The sequence below is a fragment of the Macaca mulatta genome, chromosome 14 (assembly GCF_049350105.2).
Source record: "Macaca mulatta isolate MMU2019108-1 chromosome 14, T2T-MMU8v2.0, whole genome shotgun sequence".
Taxonomy (NCBI): domain Eukaryota; kingdom Metazoa; phylum Chordata; class Mammalia; order Primates; family Cercopithecidae; genus Macaca; species Macaca mulatta.
In genome coordinates this window covers 97,741,944-97,757,398 of record NC_133419.1, presented here as the reverse complement: position 1 = coordinate 97,757,398, position 15,455 = coordinate 97,741,944, and the positions used below count along the sequence as shown (strand labels likewise).

General features: G+C 36.4%; 1 non-coding gene across 1 annotated transcript; it reads left to right on the top strand.

Moving 5' to 3' along the window:
• Positions 1-3,212: 3,212 nt before the first annotated feature.
• On the top strand, positions 3,213-3,338 carry LOC114672545 (U6atac minor spliceosomal RNA). The gene has a single exon (XR_003722952.2). It is a non-coding gene; the product is annotated as a U6atac minor spliceosomal RNA (small nuclear RNA).
• Positions 3,339-15,455: the final 12,117 nt, after the last annotated feature.

The following is a 15,455-nucleotide window of genomic DNA, read 5'->3' as shown; positions in this document are numbered from 1 at the left end:
TCTCTGGCTTTTGCAGGCACAGAGTGCAAGCTGTCAGCAGATCTACCATTTAGGGGTCTGGAGGATGGTGGCTGTCTTCTCACAGCTCCATTAGGTGGTCCTCCAGTAAGGACTCTGTGTGGGGGCTCTGACCTCACATTTTCCTTCTGGACTGCCCTAGCATAGGTTCTCCATGAGAGCCCCACCCCTGCAGCAAACTTCTACTTGGGCATCCAGGTGCTTCCATTCATCTTCTGAAATCTAGGCAAAGGTTCCCAAATCCCAATGCTTGACTTCTGTGCACTCGTAGGCTCAATACCATGTGGAAGCTGCCAAAGCTTGGGGTGTGTACCCTCTGAAGCCACAGCCTGAGCTCTGCACTGGCCCCTTTTAGCCACAGCTGGAGCAGCTGGGACACAGGGCACCAAGTTTTCTAGGCTGCACACAGCACAGGGATGTTGGGCCCAACCCATGAAACCAATTTTTCCTGCTAGGCCTCCAGAACGGTGATGGCAGGGGTTGCCACAAAGGCCTTTGATACGCCCAGGAGACATTTTCCCCATTGTCTTGGAGATTTACATCCAGTTATTTGTTATGTATGAAAATTTCTGCAGCCCACTTGAATTTCTCCTCAGAAAATGGAATTTTCTTTTCTATGACATTGTTAGGCTGCAAGTTTTCCAAACTTTTATGCTCTGCTTCCCTTATAAAACTGAATGTCTTTAACAGCACCTGGTGAATGCTTTGCTGCTTAGAAATTTCTTCCACGAGATGCCCTAAACCATCTCTCTCAATTTCAAAATTTTACACATCTCTAGGGCAGAGGGAAAACACCACCAGTCTCTTTGCTAAAACATAACAAGAGTCACCTTTACTCCAGCTCCCAACAAGTTCCTCATCTCCATCCTCGGCCTGGATTTCATTGTCCATATCATTATCAGCATTTTGGTCAAAGCCATTCAACAAGTCTCCAGGCAGCTCCAAACTTTCCCACATTTTCCTGTCTTCTTCTGAGCCCTCCAAACTGTTCCAATTTCTGCCTCGTACCCAGTTCCAAAGTCACTTCCACATTTTCAGGTATCTTTTCAGCAGTGCCCCACTCTATTGGTACCAATTTACTGTATTAGTCCATTTTCACACAGCTGATAAAGACATACATGAGACTAGGCAATTTACAAAAGAAAGAGGCTTAATGGACTTACAGTTCTACATGGCTGTGGAGGCCTCACAATCATGGCAGAAGGCAAGGAGGAGCAAGTCATATCTTCCATGGATGGCAGCAGGCAAACACAGAGAGCTTGTGCAGGGAAACTCCCATTTTTAAATGCATCAGATCTTGTGAGACTTATTCACTATCACGAGAACATCATGGGAAAGACCTACCCACATGACTCAATTATCTCCCACCAGGTCCCTCCCACAACATTTGGGAATTATGGGAGCTACAAGATGAGATTTGGGTGGGGACACACAGTCAAACCATATCAGTCATTAATCTTTTGGGAAATTAGAAATTAATTTGTAAATTTATTAAACTGGTTTCTAATATAAGATTCACTATTTGTATTTACTTTCTTACCCAATTGTCTATATGATTTACAAGATGCTTCCAAATTGTATAAAATGTATATATTATCCTTCCGAAGATTTTCATAAAATAGTCCAATTCAGTTTCCCCAGATGAGTCTAATTCTCTCTTTTCTATAGAGTGTAAAACAAACTATATATTGACTAAATAGATAACGACTGGCTTTTAAGCATTTGACTTAAGGGCACAAACATTTTTAAAAAATTAGCTTAATGCACTTTAAATCATTAAAATGTTTTCTACATTTAAATGGCTTTTTAAAAATTCACAGACCAAAGTAAGTTTTTGATTACACTTACCCAAGAAGAAGTAGCAAATATAATAATGAAATCTGTTAAATTGACAATTACCTTTGCCACGCTATAATAAGTCACAAAGGGAGGGAAGGAAGATGGGGAGGGGAAGAAAGAGGGGGAGGGGGAGACAGAGAGGGAGAAGAGAAGGAGGCATGGTCTCATGGAGACTCATAAATTGCTCCACCACAAGTGAGTATTTGAGATGGAATGAAAAGGAGGGAGACAGTTTTCAAACTATAACGTTCTCATTTTTTTATTTCTGAGATAATTAAATAAAGAAAAGGAAAGAAAAAAGTTGACTTTCAATAGAAGTGTCAGCACTAACCTCCACACCCTCATCATTGTAAACACATGTGCTTTATGACTTTTCAAAATATCTTGAAATCTCTGCAAATGCATTGCCAACAAACAAAAAGAAGGTACTCAACTTGGGCTCACATAGAATGTACTCAGTATCTTAACCCAAGATTTCAGAATGAGATTTGTTTATATTCAGAGATAAATTTGACAAAGAACCAGAAAAAGAAAGCTTTGTAGAGGAATCACTTGCTCAAAAGTGCCCATATCCAAGTGCTCCTGAAAACCTTGTGTGAAATAACTTACACTGAAGACCCTATAGGAAAACTAGGCAAAATAGAATTGGAGGAATAGGATCACAAGTATTAGTACGAGAGCCTCATCAATACATTTTATTTTCATAAAACTAAAAGGGAGATAGCACTCATTATAAAGAAAACATTTATATTATACTATCTTATCTAGTACTTATTACAATTAGTATGTACAATTAGTTTGTATTTGTCATCTCTTATCTTCACTTTAAAAACAACAAGATGATTTTGTAAATTCGTTTTACTCTGTTACAGTTAATAAGGTTGTGAGAGTCTAAAAATAGTCTAAAAATCTAAAAATAGATGTTCCCTAAATAATGGTTAAATGAGTGAAATTAATAAATGAGCCTCCATTCAAACACACAATGCTTTTCTGTGTTTTTAACTCCAAGATCCTAACTGCTCCCCATAAACACATATTGAAACAAAGCACAGACCTGCCAATCCCCGGAAACAACTTAGCTCCCTCCCACCGAACAGACACAGGAGTGTAGTTCCAAAGGGCATCTTGATTTTCCCTCATCTTCTTTTGTCTCTCTAAAAATGTCATTTCCAAAACCTTTACTCATACTTTGCCTTTTGTTTATCTCCCTTCTGGAATCACAGTTTACCAGTTGCATTTTCTACTATTCTAACACTGTGACTCAGAATTATCCTATGCTGAAATCAAATTATCAGCATTATAGAAAAAGCATAAAAACATAAAATCATTTATAGTGTATTAAAATCCTTCCTGCAGTGTTGTATGAAAGGAGAGAAGGTTAGCATTCCCCTTGACAAGGATGGAAGAGGCCCTCGGGCCTGACAACACGCATACGGTTAAGGCATTGCCACCTACTTCGTGGCATCTAACCATCGTTTTTCTGGAAGAAAGAGTATCTGCGATTGAGGATCAAATGAATGAAATGAAGCGAGAAGAGAAACCAAAAGAACAAAGAAGAAAAAGAAATGAACAAAGCCTGCAAGAAGTATGGGATTATGTAAAAAGACCAAATCTACGTCTGATTGGGGTGCCTGAAAGTGAGGGGGAAAATGGAACCAAGTTGGAAAACACTCTTCAGGATATCATCCAGGAGAACTTCCCCAACCTAGTAGGGCAGGCCAACATTCAAATCCAGGAAATACAGAGAACGCCACAAAGATACTCCTCGAGAAGAGCAACTCCAAGACACATAATTGCCAGATTCACCAAAGTTGAAATGAAGGAAAAAATCTTAAGGGCAGCCAAAGAGAAAGGTCGGGTTACCCACAAAGGGAAGCCCATCAGACTAACAGCAGATCTCTCAGCAGAAACTCTCCAAGCCAGAAGAGAGTGGGGGCCAATATTCAACATTCTTAAAGAAAAGAATTTTAAACCCAGAATTTCATATCCAGCCAAACTAAGTTTCATAAGTGAAGGAGAAATAAAATCCTTTACAGATAAGCAAATGCTTAGAGATTTTGTCACCACTAGGCCTGCCTTACAAGAGACCCTGAAGGAAGCACTAAACATGGAAAGGAACAACCGATACTAGCCATTGAAAAAACATGCCAAAATGTAAAGACCATCGAGGCAAGGAAAAAACTGCATCAACTAACGAGCAAAATATCCAGTTAATATCATAATGGCAGGATCAAGTTCACACATAACAATCTTAACCTTAAATGTAAATGGACTAAATGCTCCAATTAAAAGACACAGACTGGCAAACTGGATAAAGAGTCAAGACCCATCAGTCTGCTGTATTCAGGAGACCCATCTCACACGCAGAGACATACATAGGCTCAAAATAAAGGGATGGAGGAAGATTTACCAAGCAAATGGAGAACAAAAAAAAGCAGGGCTTGCAATACTAGTCTCTGATAAAACAGACTTTAAACCATCAAAGATCAAAAGAGACAAAGAAGGCCATTACATAATGGTTAAGGGATCAATTCAACAGGAAGAGCTAACTATCCTAAATATATATGCACCCAATACAGGAGCACCCAGATTCATCAAGCAAGTCCTTAGAGACTTACAAAGAGACTTAGACTCCCATACAATAATAATGGGAGACTTCAACACTCCACTGTCAACATTAGACAGATCAACGAGACAGAAAGTTAACAAGGATATCCAGGAATTGAACTCATCTCTGCAGCAAGCAGACCTAATAGACATCTATAGAACTCTCCACCCCAAATCAACAGAATATACATTCTTCTCAGCACCACATCGTACTTACTCCAAAATCGACCACGTAATTGGAAGTAAAGCACTCCTCAGCAAATGTACAAGAACAGAAATTATAACAAACTGTCTCTCAGACCACAGTGCAATCAAACTACAACTCAGGACTAAGAAACTCAATCAAAACCGCTCAACTACATGGAAACTGAAAAACCTGCTCCTGAATGACTACTGGGTACATAACGAAATGAAGGCAGAAATAAAGATGTTCTTTGAAACCAATGAGAACAAAGATACAACATACCAGAATCTCTGGGACACATTTAAAGCAGTGTGTAGAGGGAAATTTATAGCACTAAATGCCCACAAGAGAAAGCAGGAAAGATCTAAAATTGACACTTTAACATCACAATTAAAAGAATGAGAGAAGCAAGAGCAAACACATTCGAAAGCTAGCAGAAGGCTAGAAATAACTAAGATCAGAGCAGAACTGAAGGAGATAGAGACACAAAAAATCTCCAAAACATCAATGAATCCAGGAGTTGGTTTTTTGAAAAGATCAACAAAATTGACAGACCACTAGCAAGACTAATAAAGAAGAAAAGAGAGAAGAATCAAATCGACGCAATTAAAAATGATAAAGGGGATATCACCACCGACCCCACAGAAATACAAACTACCATCAGAGAATACTATAAACACCTCTACGCAAATAAACTGGAAAATCTAGAAGAAATGGATAATTTCCTGGACACTTACACTCTTCCAAGACTAAACCAGGAAGAAGTTGAATCCCTGAATAGGCCAATAGCAGGCTCTGAAATTGAGGCAATAATTAATAGCCTACCAACCAAAAAAAGTCCAGGACCAGATGGATTCACAGCTGAATTCTACCAGAGGTACACGGAGGAGTTGGTACCATTCCTTCTGAAACTATTCCAATCAATAGAAAAAGAGGGAATCCTCCCTAACTCATTTTATGAGGCCAACATCATCCTGATACCAAAGCCTGGCAGAGACACAACAAAAAAAGAGAATTTTAGACCAATATCCCTGATGAACATCGATGCAAAAATCCTCAATAAAATACTGGCAAACCGGATTCAGCAACACATCAAAAAGCTTATCCACCATGATCAAGTGGGCTTCATCCCTGGGATGCAAGGCTGGTTCAACATTCGCAAATCAATAAACATAATCCAGCATATAAACAGAACCAAAGACAAGAACCACATGATTATCTCAATAGATGCAGAAAAGGCTTTTGACAAAATTCAACAGCCCTTCATGCTAAAAACGCTCAATAAATTCGGTATTGATGGAACGTACCTCAAAATAATAAGAGCTATTTATGACAAACCCACAGCCAATATCATACTGAATGGGCAAAAACTGGAAAAATTCCCTTTGAAAACTGGCACAAGACAGGGATGCCCTCTCTCACCACTCCTATTCAACATAGTGTTGGAAGTTTTGGCTAGGGCAATTAGGCAAGAGAAAGAAATCAAGGGTATTCAGTTAGGAAAAGAAGAAGTCAAACTGTCCCTGTTTGCAGATGACATGATTGTATATTTAGAAAACCCCATTGTCTCAGCCCAAAATCTCCTTAAGCTGATAAGCAACTTCAGCAAAGTCTCAGGATACAAAATTAATGTGCAAAAATCACAAGCATTCTTAGACACCAGTAACAGACAAACAGAGAGCCAAATCAGGAATGAACTTCCATTCACAATTGCTTCAAAGAGAATAAAATACCTAGGAATCCAACTTACAAGGGATGTAAAGGACCCCTTCAAGGAGAACTGCAAACCACTGCTCAGTGAAATAAAAGAGGACACAAACAAATGGAAGAACATACCATGCTCATGGATAGGAAGAATCAATATCATGAAAATGGCCATACTGCCCAAGGTTATTTATAGATTCAATGCCATCCCCATCAAGCTACCAATGAGTTTCTTCACAGAATTGGAAAAAACTGCTTTAAAGTTCATATGGAACCAAAAAAGAGCCCGCGTCTCCAAGACAATCCTAAGTCAAAAGACAAAGCTGGAGGCATCACACTACCTGACTTCAAACTATACTACAAGGCTACAGTAACCAAAACAGCATGGTACTGGTACCAAAACAGAGATATAGACCAATGGAACAGAACAGAGTCCTCAGAAATAATACCACACATCTACAGCCATCTGATCTTTGACAAACCTGAGAGAAACAAGAAATGGGGAAAGGATTCCCTATTTAATAAATGGTGCTGGGAAAATTGGCTAGCCATAAGTAGAAAGCTGAAACTGGATCCTTTCCTTACTCCTTATACGAAAATTAATTCAAGATGGATTAGAGACTTAAATGTTAGACCTAATACCATAAAAATCCTAGAGGAAAACCTAGGTAGTACCATTCAGGACATAGGCATGGGCAAAGACTTCATGTCTAAAACACCAAAAGCAACGGCAGCAAAAGCCAAAATTGACAAATGAGATCTCATTAAACTAAAGAGCTTCTGCACAGCAAAAGAAACTACCATCAGAGTGAACAGGCAACCTACAGAATGGGAGAAAATTTTTGCAATCTACTCATCTGACAAAGGGCTAATATCCAGAACCTACAAAGAACTCAAACAAATTTACAAGAAAAAAACAAACAACCCCATCAAAAAGTGGGCAAAGGATATGAACAGACATTTCTCAAAAGAAGACATTCATACAGCCAACAGACACATGAAAAAATGTTCATCATCACTGGCCATCAGAGAAATGCAAATCAAAACCACAATGAGATACCATCTCACACCAGTTAGAATGGCGATCATTAAAAAGTCAGGAAACAACAGGTGCTGGAGAGGATGTGGAGAAATAGGAACACTTTTACACTGTTGGTGGGATTGTAAACTAGTTCAACCATTATGGAAAACAGTATGGCGATTCCTCAAGGATCTAGAACTAGATGTACCATATGACCCAGCCATCCCATTACTGGGTATATACCAAAAGGGTTATAAATTATGCTGCTATAAAGACACATGCACACGTATGTTTATTGCAGCACTATTCACAATAGCAAAGACTTGGAATCAACCCAAATGTCCATCAGTGACAGACTGGATTAAGAAAATGTGGCACATATACACCATGGAATACTATGCAGCCATCAAAAAGGATGAGTTTGTGTCCTTTGTAGGGACATGGATGCAGCTGGAAACCATCATTCTTAGCAAACTATCACAAGAACAGAAAACCAAACACCGCATGTTCTCACTCATATGTGGGAACTGAACAATGAGATCACTTGGACTCAGGAAGGGGAACATCACACACAGGGGCCTATCATGGGGAGGGGGGAGGGGGAGGGATTGCACTGGGAGTTATACCTGATGTAAATGACGAGTTGATGGGTGCAGCACACCAACATGGCACAAGTATACATATGTAACAAACCTGCACGTTATGCACATGTACCCTACAACTTAAAGTATAATAATAATAAATAAATTTAAAAAAAAAGGAATGTAAGCCAAGACAAATAATCTTACCTTCTAATTGGAATAAATAATAAAATATTTATGGCATTATTTTTTTGACAAAAAAAAAAAAAAATCCTTCCTGCAAATTAATCACAGAGAGGATGTAATGTTGACTACTACACAGAAATTAAAATCTTTGTAGATTTTTTTTTAAAGAAACTTTGAAAATTCAGTTTGTCTTCCCATATCCTGACTGACTCATTTGTGCCTTCTCTTAACAGGTGTGTTCTCAGGGAACAAAAACTAATTGCAATTTGGCCAGACATAATTAAAATAGCAATTACTCCCTACCCTCCCATACAATATATAATGTATTTTTAATTGATTTTGGATTATGTATGCCACTGATTTTCCTTTGAGTAGATAATGTGGAGGTAATTTTATATAGCAGCTTAAGAAGAGAAGTGAGTGTTTAATATTTAGACACGGACTTAATGATTTGCGAAAGTTTTCTCTCCTATTTGATCACTATGGCACAGATTTGTTCTTTGCCTCTACCGGTAAGCAGATCCTAATTCTTAAATTTGAAAAGCAGCTTGATTAGCGCTCAGATTCAAAAATAAGACTTAGACATTGTGACATCTGCTTTGCTTTTTTCTTAAATCAATTGCTCTGGAGGAAGCCAGCTCCCATGTCTGCAAGACACTCAAGCAGCCCCAAGGAGAGGCCCATATGGCAAAGAACTGTGACTTCTTGAAAACAAACAACATTATCTTGCCAAGTGTGTGAGTGAGCCACCATGGAAGTGGCTAGAGCAGCTCCGGTACAGTCTACGTAACTGCAGCCTCACCTGACATCTTGACTGCAATTTCATAAGAAACCCTGAACTCAAGGCTTTTATCTATTTCATTCTCAAATTCCTGACCCACAGAAACTGAGATTTAAATGTTTTTGTTTAAGCTGTGAGGTTTAGGGCAGCATAGCCACAGTTAACTAATATAGATTTCGTTTGATTTAAAACTATCAACTATTCTGTTACCTGTCTTAGTATCCTGTCTTTTGTCCTCCTAGACTTTAGTCTGTTTCTCTACACCATCCTGATGTGGGACTGCATATAAGAATATGTATCTCGGACACTAGAGGGATGCCATTTGCTTTGCCCCCTTCCTCACTGTTTTTGAACATTCCAAAAGAAGAGCTTCACACAAATCTAAATCTCTACATTTTTATGCTGCTACCTTCCTCCTGATAATATACATCCAAATCCCTTATTGTCAAAAAAACTCATAAAAATATTCCCAAGGAATTCCACTGTTTATGAATTATATCAGAACTATATTTCCCAAAATAGTTATGTGCATTTTAAGAAGGTTTTGCATAGCTTTATCCCATACATAAGAATAACGAACAGCCACAAGAAACAAGAAAAGTTCATTGGATGAAAGGAAAATCCTTTCTGCTCGATCTAATAAATTCCCAAATTCTTTAGACAGGGACCTTGGGTTATTACTTTTTCTTCTTCAGAGAGCTCCTTTGTGCAGCCTTGAAGAGGGGAAATAAATCAGTTAACTGAATGGGTATTTAATCTCTTTCTAGGTTCAAGAAAAAGAGAAGAGATTAGGATTCATGGTTACTTCACTGAAAAGCTCTTGGCCATATAAATTTGTAATTTCCTGGGGATAGTGCCATTTAGGTATTATTAGATGAAAACAGGTAAGTTGACTAATAAAAGGTGGTTTTAAAAACTTTTAATTTCAGAGGCAAAATATTATCTTCATTAAATTTCTTATTTCAGTTCTTCATTAAGCAACAATTATACTACGTAAAATAAGTGTATTTTCAGTTTATTAGTTTTCTTCTACCACTAATTTACTACCAGTTCAACCACAACAGAGGAAAGGGGATGTCTCATCTTTTCCTGCATCATTAGAGTTTCCATTCAGTTTTGAGTCCATGAAAACAGATGATAAAATAACGAAAAAATTTTTGGCTGTTTTAGGAGGAATGTCTATATTTATGTATCACATAGGTGATGAGGGTAGCAAGCAGGTGCTAAGTTCACAAAGATGCTCAGAGTAAGTAAGATCAAAAAGAGTGAGGAATACCTGTAAGAGACTGCATTACCTAGGCCCTTTTTTCAGATGTTAACTGATGGATGTGAAACATGTGGTCATTTTCACAGGAGGCCTCACTTGCCACTTATTCCCCTATTACTGACTCCATGAATCAACTTAATGAGAGAATATAGAGTTTGCAATTTCATTAAATGCCACTGCACAGCCTTCTGAACATGCCCTATTACCCACTTAAACTGTGCTTAGGCTCACTTCCTCTCCTTCCTTTTCCTTCCCCAAAGAGAATAAGAATACCACCTCCTTTTTCTCCCCTTTTAACCCTGCTGCTATTTACTCTTCTACTAATCAGTCACGTTAAGATCTATAATCATTTTTATGCTTCTCTCATCCCCTAACAAATATATTACTCAGAAATCAAGAGACTCATAAAAGCAAAGACTTTCGGTACTTTGCATATGTCGAAGTTTCATTCAATAACATTGTCATTTTTTGAAAAAAAAATATATATATTTTTTTCCTTATTAGCAAGCCAGCAATGTTTTAACCTACTTTCCATCACTAATATTGCTTTGCTTTTGAGAAATGCTAATATCCAATGAAATTAAACCAAGTAAGCCTGTCTTTTAAGATTTTTTTTCCTTTCACTCATGAAATGCATAATTCTAAAGCTGATTGCCTGGCTGACTCCATTATTAGATAACCCCAAAATGTCAAATGATACTGTTTAAATTAGGTGAGCAAAGCAGAATTACTAGTCACACACAGGAAAATTGTGAACCATTATAAAATCAGTGAAAAGAAGAAAAGATGCTTATAGGAATTTAGCAGTTTGAAATTAATAATCAGGTTTTAGCTCCTATATTCACCTTTTCCTCCCACTTTATTTCTGTTTGGAAACTGCAAGCCAATACATTCAAAAGGAGCAATTAAATTCTCTTGACACCATGAACTTTCCTGCAATAGGGTTATGACACTGTGGGCAATTAGGTAGCTCAATATAGGTCATTCAAAGTATAATCAGCTTCCTTCTATTTTCTTCCAAGAGATAGTGAGTGCTCAAAGCTAATCCTTAACATTGCTTGGTTGGGATTTTGTTCATTTATTTGTGATTCAGAAATCCTCTGAAGGCACATTTTCATTCTTATTAACTTTATTTGGAAAAGAACGCTTATTCTGTTGTTTCTATTCACTGTGAGTGAGGAAAAACTCATGTAAACAGATCTTAAAAGCAGAATTTTATCATTAGTGCTATACTACTACCAAGATTGTGGGATATTTTCAGAGAAAATAAAATGTTCTAATCAAAACTACTGCTCATTCGAAAGAGTAATATCACATCGGACATATTCTATTTCAGGTGGTTCTAAAAATGCCTGCACTATAACCGGTCCAGCTAATAATAGAAAGTAAATTAAAGAAGTAAGCCTCAAGAGTTTACTGACTATGCAGCCATGACTAAGTGCAATTTTGCACCCGAAATAGTTCTTCTAAACAATAGAAATTGTTAACATGGGAAAAAAGAAGTTGGCAAGATAAAATGCCTTAAAAATGTGGCTTCAAAGAAGCCATAAATTTTCCAAGGGAGTTACTCTATAGTCATTTGTTTTCTGGCAGTGCTCCCACACAGCGAACATCCTTTTGCAGTCACCAAATTAAGGAACTTTGTAACGTGATTTTTGGCATTTTACATTTTTTAGATATGAAGTAGTCGATTCTCTGAAGAAATTTAATGTTTGTGGTTGGGTAGGGGAGTGGAATTTGATTCAAATGTCACCCTATCTGGAGAGTTTTCCAAATTCCTCTACTCAGGGTTACTTTCCCACTTCTAGACTTCCTTAGTATATTTCTCAAATTTCTTTAAACATGTTCCTAATGCTGTATAATTAGTAATTTGTGAGTTTGCCTTCTCCATTCAATAGATGCTCAGCTCTTTAGGTGCAAGAAGCAGGTGTTAATCAATTTTGTGTTTCCAGAGCCTGATTCCATATGTAGCAATTATTAAATTCAATAACATGAGTAACATATCACACACCATGACACATAATGTAGCAGAAATTCCCAAAGAACACTTTCTTTTAATTTTAGGTCAAAAATATTGTCTTAAATATTATCCTAAGACATGGATTTTTTAAAAATTATTCTCTAAGATAGTTACGTTTATCAAAGAATGAACTTCAAGTGGCAGTATAGTAATTCAGCTGGACCAACATAAAATTCAAGGGAATGGCTCATGATAAGGCTAAATTTTTATCTCATAATTAAAGTTTTTACTCTGCTGAAACTATAAATATTCAATATGTGAACTATTTTTCTCTTATGTCAATGTTAGAAATATATCAAATATTTATTTCCATTTGATATATAAGGATAATTCCCAAAATTCCCAATAGAGATTTCTGAGTTTTGATTTATAACCATAAGGATTATGACCTGGGCTGTAAGAGCCTAAACTAATTTATGCATTTTTTTCTGTCTAACATGTGCATTGCAAATGATTCAAGGTACATGGAAATTATTTGAAAATTGCAAACTACCCCACACCTGGGCCCTCAGAATAAGACAAAAGAGCTAAGTTTTAAGTCCCTGAAACTGGACATGAATAAAAAAGTTTCAGATACCACATCCCAAGAAATAATCAGCTATAAGAGTTGATCTATCACTTCAATTCATCTCACATGCATTGCTATAGATCTTCCACTGAAAATACAGCATATTCGTCTGAGTTACTGTAGTTGTGAGCCCTTGCTTTTCATGAAAAAAATGGCTTACAGTCTAGAAACCATTGTAACATCTCTAGGGAAATCAACAAGATCCCAGCTGTGAGAAAAAGTAATCTATACATGATATGAAGAATAAATATTGTTAATGGTGTGTCAGGTAAGGTTTGGTACTAAGTTAGGGATCATCAGTATACAATGAATAAAAGATCTATGGTATTGTTTAATTACAAGTAAAAAACAGATCTCACAATATTTTATCAATGACTTTCTAATCAATAGAAATATACCACTTGCTCTATTAAATTGGAAGCTAGTGAAAATGTTTTAGAAGACCAAAGAAAAGTGAAGATTTTTAAAGATCTAAGCCAGAATAGGAATGATCTAATGTCATTTATTAAGTGCATGTATCCAAAATTTCTAACTTTCACAAGTTAAAAAATCATGTATGAAATAAAAAATGAAAAGAAATAGAAACATTTTACAGAGCAGTTTTCTCAGTGGTTTATTTTTAAGCCTGAAAAATATCTCACTATGAAGCGGTAAATGAGTTTTAAGTTTTCTTTATTGGTTTTTGAGAATTTAAACTTCAAAAGAAAAGTGTAGCTCTTCCTTTGGTTCAAATAACTTGATTGTGATCACACAGCAATAATCCAAAAGTAAAATTCAATGCAGGACAGGAGCTCATTAATAATTTCTCCTCTCCTGTACTTCAGAGTGGGAAAAAGATGAGAAATTACACACTCATGCTTTTCTGATTCAAGAGGTCTATGACATCAAAAATGAAAAGATCAGTCCCTTAATTATAAATGTTACTAAAATATTTTGAGATTGTTGGATAGGTATAGATTTCTGGGGTTAGCATGAGGTCTTTTTCAATAAAAAGTTTATGTTCTTATTTATTGCAAAGTAAAGCTGGAATGCTGACATTTCTTTGAATGTTTAACTTTTTATATTATTAAAATTATGCATTTTCAAATATATATGTCATAGATACTTCTAATTCTCATATGTATTGCTTATATATGATTTTATATCATCTATCTTTAATTGTTGACATATGTTTTATATGCATATATTTATTTTGTGTGTATGTGTTGAGTACATTGTATACTTGGATACATGTATTACAGGTATTTAATTGTATATTTTGTTACAGGTATTTAAATAATTATTTAACTATATATTTTTAGAATGTGTCTGTCTTACTGACCATCATTACTCTTAGCATTTATACTTTATAGATTTACTTTGTCTCCTACCACTCTCTCCTTATACACAATCCAGGCTTTACTCTATTGCTCCACTGAAGATGCTGTCTGTAAATTCATCCTACACTGTTGGGTTTGACCGCTGGTTAATCCTTGTTACTTAAAATGCTTATTGCATCTGCTATCAAGAGACCCCCATACTTGTTGTTATTGTTTCCCTCCTCACTGGGCACTCCTTCTCAGTGTCCTGTGTAGGAAACTCCACCTCTTCCTGATCTCTAAATTTGGGATGGCCCAGAGCTTGGTTCTCAAATCCAGTCAGTTTTCTATGTCTATTTTATCTCCAGATGATCCCATTCAATCATAGCTTTTAATACCACCTATAGTTACATAGCAAATGTAAATCTCCTACCTTGACTTATCATCTGAATTTTAGACTAAGATAAAAGAAATATTTGCATAGCATTTACATTTCATTTCTAAAGGCATCTCAAACTCAATATATCCAAAACTTAATTTCCTTGTCCCATGTTCCAAATTTTAGTAAATTATGCTATTAATTATCAGTTCTTCTCCTGTGTCATATAATTCACACTCAATCTATTAGCATGGCCTATTGACTCTAATAAACTCATATTTGACTGTATATCAATAAACTACATTCTCAATAGGCCCACATTGACTACTTGTCCTGCAAGAGTTTCAGGGGTCTTGAGATCCAATTTCAGTATAAAGTACATTAATTTGGGGGAACACTTGTATTGAATTGCCAGCTGGGACTGATTCAGATCACAGGGCCCGGACCTCTATAATGGGTTTATCCTCCTCTGGGGTAAATACCCGAGGTACATCCTTTTGAAGGGGTGCGCTACTGACAGTCGCCACCTTGTTTCTCTCTTCATTTCCCTATCTTGCCATCTTATCCCATGTGTGAAAAAAATAATAAATGAGTGGCACAAACCTAACATATGAGTATAACAGGTTTTAGGGCACAAAATTAATATATAATAATCTACTGTTTTCTTATATGCCAGCAGTAAACAACTATAACTTTAAAATTATTTTAAACCATCATTTACAATAGCACCCAAAAATATGTAGTACTTAGGTATAAATATAACCAAATATAGTACCAATGTACTGAAAATTACAAAACACTAATATAAGAAAACATAGAAAACCAAAGGAAAGGGAGAGATATTCTATAATCCTAGATTGGAAGACTCTTGCAAATGGGACTGAAACAATTCTCATCCATATGCAAACAATATAACAAAATAAACCTAGACAAATAATTTACACCTTTAACAAAAATGATCTCACAATGGATCCTACCACTAAATGTAAAATGGAAAACTAT